The sequence below is a fragment of the Hyaena hyaena genome, unplaced genomic scaffold, assembly GCF_003009895.1.
Source record: "Hyaena hyaena isolate Hyena2069 unplaced genomic scaffold, ASM300989v1 scaffold_71, whole genome shotgun sequence".
NCBI lineage: Eukaryota > Metazoa > Chordata > Mammalia > Carnivora > Hyaenidae > Hyaena > Hyaena hyaena.
The window spans coordinates 1,332,573-1,337,762 of NW_024080704.1; the positions used below are offsets into that span (position 1 = coordinate 1,332,573).

The window sequence follows — 5,190 nt, forward strand, 5'->3', positions numbered from 1 at the left end:
GTAATGTGTGCCTCTTCTTTCCCATGTGGTGGGAGGTGGGGAAAAGAGAATTTCACCCTAGAACAACCTGACGGGGGGCCCAGCTAGAGATACCAGCTGTTGTTAAGAGCCAGAAGTGCATCTGCCAGGGAGATGGTTCTCATCGTAGTCTAGGTGAGTGGCGCCCCCTGGAGTTTTGGGGTGCATGACATGTGTGGTCATAATGCCCTGCCAGTAAGACACAGGCTGGACCATGAACCTTGGTTTAGCTTGGCTGTTCCCAGAAGCAGAGCCTGAGGTAAGGATTTGGGTACAAGACCCTTATTTGGGAGGTGATATCAGGAAGCACTGGGTATGTGTGTGAAAACGAAGGGGGGAAGGGAAGGAAGAAAGCTGTGTTAGTGAGGGGGTTGTTCAGATGACCAACCATCCTGTTTGCCAAAGGGTTCCCTGGGACATGGCACTTCCAGTGCTAAACAGGGAATGTCTCAGGAAAACTGGAAGAGGTGGGTCATCCTAGCTGTGTTAGTAGGTTCCTGGTACAGGCAACTGGGCCCAATCAATTTCATGGGGCTGTGTAGACCTGGATGACTGTGTAGACCATGCCTTCAAATGGTCCCATTGAGAACAGAGAAGGACAAAGAAGCTGGCATATTTATCCGTTAACTCCTGCCTATCGGTGGTAGAGGACTGCTCCCAAAGCTGTTGGCTCTGGGCTAACTCTGGTCTACCTACCCTGACACAGGAATGACGCGATGACCAGAGGGGAAAAAAGGAAGCCAGAAATGAATATAATACAGATGCTGCTTTCAAACAGCCTGGTGTAACAAGAAAGCAATCATAGGGGGGAAGAGGTCCTCTCTAAAATGTACTTTCTCCCAAAGACCTTTATCCTCTACAGGTGTCATTCCATCACAGACCTCCATTCCTGTCCCATCCAGACTCTGCCCAGAACTCCCTACACTCCCGGGAAGCCTGCCTTGAAGGGAAAGGAGGAGGCATGAGGTATGCCGGCAGGACACAGCTGGTAGCTGGGGGCTGCTGTGCGTGGTGGGTCTAATCCCTACATCGGCTGCACATAGTGGAATTATCCTTTGTGATGTTAATCCCAGGGTTTTTTGGTTTGTTTTTTTGGAATAATCTGTGCTCTGGGTCTGGGGTGGATTGGGTCTCTGCAGTAGGGAGAATAATGCCCCCCGCCCCCAAAGATGCCCACACCAAATCTCTGGAACCTGTGGATAGTTTGTGTTACATGGCAAAGGGGAATTAAAGTTGCAGATGGAATTAAGGTTGTTAAGCAGCAGACCTGAAAATAGGGGGATTAATCTTGATTATCCAAGTGGGCCCAATGTAATGAGAAACGTCCTTGAAAGTGGAAAAGAGAGGCAGAATGGAGAGTCAGGGAGGAAAGTGTACCTATGGAAGCAATGTTGAAGAGATTTGATGTTGCTGGCTGTGCACACCGAGAAAGGGGGACACGTGCTTAGCCTGTAAAAGATGGAAAAGGCAAGGAAAAGGATTCCCTTTTAGAGTCTCCAGGAAGTAGCACGGCCCTCTTGACACATTGACTTTAGCCTGGGGAGAGCTGTGTTGACCTTCTACCTTTGGGAGCTATAGAATAATAAATTTACATTGTTTGAAGCTACTAAGTTTGTGAGTGATCTGTTCTAGCTGCCACAGGACACTGGTACAAGCTCGGGTCCTCTTAAAAACAGCTCGCTTTGCTGCGTTTCACTCACTGGTGCTTCCAAGTAAGATTTCATTTAAACCTGGAGTTCCAGGGCTAAAAATCTGAAAGCAATGAATTGGGTCAATGCAGTCCTTTCCTTCTCAGCATTGACAGTTTTGTGGAGGAGAATTGGGAATCAGAAAGGTGCATACAGTGGGCTAAAGAAGTTTCTGGCAACAAGATTCCTAGCCTGCATGAAATAAGTATGGTGTTCTGGCATCAAAGCCGATCTTCAAGTTTGGGCTTAGTTTTATGCAGAGATGACTTCACGAGGCTTCTTAATAGGGCCCTAGAAATGTTTGCAGAATGTAATTGAGTGGAGTTGAACTTGGGGAAGTAGGTTCTTAATTTACATTATGATTTTTCTCCTACACTCTGAGTAAGCCCCAGTCTGATTTCATCTGGGAAGGCTTTGCTGATGGAGGTGCTGTGAGCACCCGAAGACCTCCCTGGATGTGCTGAGTCGCCATTTCTGTTGGGTTTATCTCTAACTAGTGTGGATCCTTCCACACATAATTCCCAAGGCCCTTTCCTGTGGTTGCTGATATTTCTTCAGTGGCACTTGGGTCTGAATTAATTTATTTGTTGAGCAAGTGCATCATCAGTTCCAGTGTCCCTTCTACCCTGGCACGATATTTGCATGTCCCCTAGAGTGATCATTATGTTATACTGCCATTTGTGTTCTTTCACTTGACCATTCTGTTAGACTGTGAGCCCCCGAAGATCCAACTGTGTCTTATTCAATTTTGTAGAGTGACAGTTCTTAGCAAAGCGCTGGGGGTTTGGCACACTCAAGAGGCTCAGTAGATGTTTATGAAGGAATTGACAAATGAGCCTCTGCCCAGACTTACTCTCAAAGTCCGTGTTTCCTCCATGGAAATACAAAGTGGGGGGTGTGAATTCGGAATGCTTTATGGAATGCAGAAATTGAGCTGACTGTTTAGAAATAAGAAGAACAGATGGGTGGTGGTGGTGTTGCTGCTGGTATAGCCTGTGAGGAGAAGAACAGCATGGGCCCAACTATAGAGTGTGCTTGGGGACTAATGGCCAGACTGGTGTGGCTCAGCTTGGGCACAGAGTGCATGAATAGGCTCAATGAGAACTCAGTTTAAGATGGTAGTCGGGGTACAGGTCATGGAGGGCTTTCAATGAAGTGCCAGGAGTTTAGAATTAATTTCTCTGGGCATTAGGGTGCCAAGGAATGCTTTGGAGGATATGAGAAAGTGGGTTTTGGTGGCAGTATAAGTATAGGGGTCTTGTGTAGACATTTTGGAGAGTTTCCCCCAAGGTTAATGAGCCTGAGTTACCAATCTCTTAGGCATTTCAAAAAAACTATATGTGGGCTTCCTGGGGATCTTTTAGTCATGCCTCCTGTTGGGGGACCTAAGAGAGAGTCAAGGCAATTTTTATTGTCTTCATCACTAAGACACTCTGGTTTGTGATTTTCCCTCTGTGTAGATGATCCTTGGAGAGTCTTGGGGGCTGAGTATCTCTATTGGAATCAGCCAGAGGCCCTCAGAGGGTATTAATTATTGGTTCCATGCAGCCTCTTGGGTCCAAGGAATAATGAATCGCACCTGAGGTGTGTGCAGTCCCTGACAACTTGGCTTCTTCATGACATTACCCAAGAGGAATTCACAATATGTTCTGGAAGGCTCCCAGGAAGTGTGCTGAGAAACTTGTACAGTTTAGGGTTTTCTCTCCCTGGAGCACCACTCAGCCCCAGAACACGCAGAGCAGGCTTCTCCCTGAGGAAGGGATATCTTAATCTTGGGAGCTGGATCAGAACCTCACATCTGAGTCTCTTCAAAGTTTATTTATTTTGAGAGAGAGAGAGAGAGACTGAGAGAGAGTGTGCATGAGCTGGGGAGTGGCAGAGAGAGAAGGAAGAGAGAAAATTCCAAGTAGGCTCCACTCTGTCAGGATGGAGCCTGATGTGGGGCTCAACATCACGAACCACAAGATCATGACCTGAGCCGAAATTGAGAGCTGGTCTCTTAACAGACTGAGCCACCAGGCTCCCCACAAGTCTCTTTTTTCTTAGTCTCCTTGCCCGGGGGGGCTGGGGACTTAGAACTCAAGTCTTGCAGGAAAGGAGAGACAACATGCCCCCTGCTGTGCTGGCCAGCTCCTCTCCCCATTGCACGCATGAGGCCCAGGGGCTGCTGACCAGGGTTTGGCTGAGAGAAGATGGCCTGCCAGTTTGAGGGTGGAAAAGAGCCTAAGAAAGCTCAGGTGGGCCGAGGGGAATTTGGGGGCATCAGAGAGGAAGGATGTAGGTTTAGATCACCTGTACCTGCTCACCAGAAAAAGGGTGAGGCAGCCGAGTCTCTGCCCGGTCTGCGTTGGCCTTCTAGTGTCCCCCGAGTTTGTCCCACTGGCCTAGTCCTTCTCTCTCTTGGACAGTCTTGACAAAGAAACATTTGGCCGTTGGGCAGAGAGGTCAAGGGGAGACTTGTTCTGGACCGGAGACATGGGGGACAGAGTGCCATAACATGATTGGTGGCTCTTCATCATAAGCCTTTCCCCAACAGCTTTGCAGAGTCACATTGGCTGAATTAAAAAAAAAAAAAAAAGAAAATACTGGTAGAAGAACTATTTGATGTGTCTGAGAGCGTGCATCGAGTTTGGCTGACAAAGCACTCTGGGAAATGTTGGTCTGTCCCATTCGGTTGGCCATCATATCCTAGATCATAGAGTCCCTGAGGCACAGAGCTAGAAGGCACACTAGCTAAAGATGCCTTTGGTCTCCCTTGGTCGAACACGCCGAGTGTGTGAGGTCCTGAGTGGTGGGGCTTTCTCAGAGTGACATTATGCATCTCAGGTTCCACGCAGGCTGGGGACTGAGCAGAGAGGACACTGGATTGTCAGGAGGTTTGTTTTATTTTTTTTTTTTTCTGGCTGTATTTTTCCAAAAGCCGGAGATGAGGAGATCATCTGAATGGCAGTCCTGCGGGAGGACAGGAAATGAGAACTGACGTTGAGAAGGAGTCCTCCTGGAACACTCCTTCCCTGCGAGCTCTCGGTTACCCTGGCTCTGGAGCATTCTCCGCATGCAGCTAGCTCATGGAACACAGCGTGCAGAGCCTGTGCGTCTGGACTTGGAAAGCTGCCAAAAGACAGGGCAAGGTTTCCCGAGGGCTGGAATCTGTGGGATTCCTTGGGACCCCAGGGAACTTTCCCAGTAGCTGGGGCTTGGGCTGTCCTCATGGTGCTGTCTCCCCCATGCCCTGCATGGCTAAAGGAGAATTGATATTAAATATAAAGGCCACCAAATAGATGCTCTTCCCTCTTTGGGTGAGAGTCTTTGCTGCCCAGGAGGGGGCTCTACAGGTCCTCGAGTGTTGAAAGGAAACAAGTTTTATTTAGTTAGACCAGGGAGGATCGTAGCTCAGAGTTCTTATTTTTCCTCTGCTCCTCTTTGTTATGTATTTCAACAGCAAATCCTTCTAATTAAAGTGTTAAATCAGGTTTAGTTACCA

The 5,190-nt window shown here is 48.2% G+C and overlaps 1 long non-coding RNA gene across 1 annotated transcript; it reads left to right on the forward strand.

The window, feature by feature from the left end:
* The first annotated feature begins 253 nt into the window (after positions 1 to 253).
* LOC120232400 lies at positions 254 to 4,988 on the forward strand. The gene is made up of 3 exons (XR_005528558.1): positions 254 to 277; positions 881 to 984; positions 4,627 to 4,988. It is a non-coding gene; the product is annotated as an uncharacterized LOC120232400 (long non-coding RNA).
* The last annotated feature ends 202 nt before the right edge of the window (positions 4,989 to 5,190 follow it).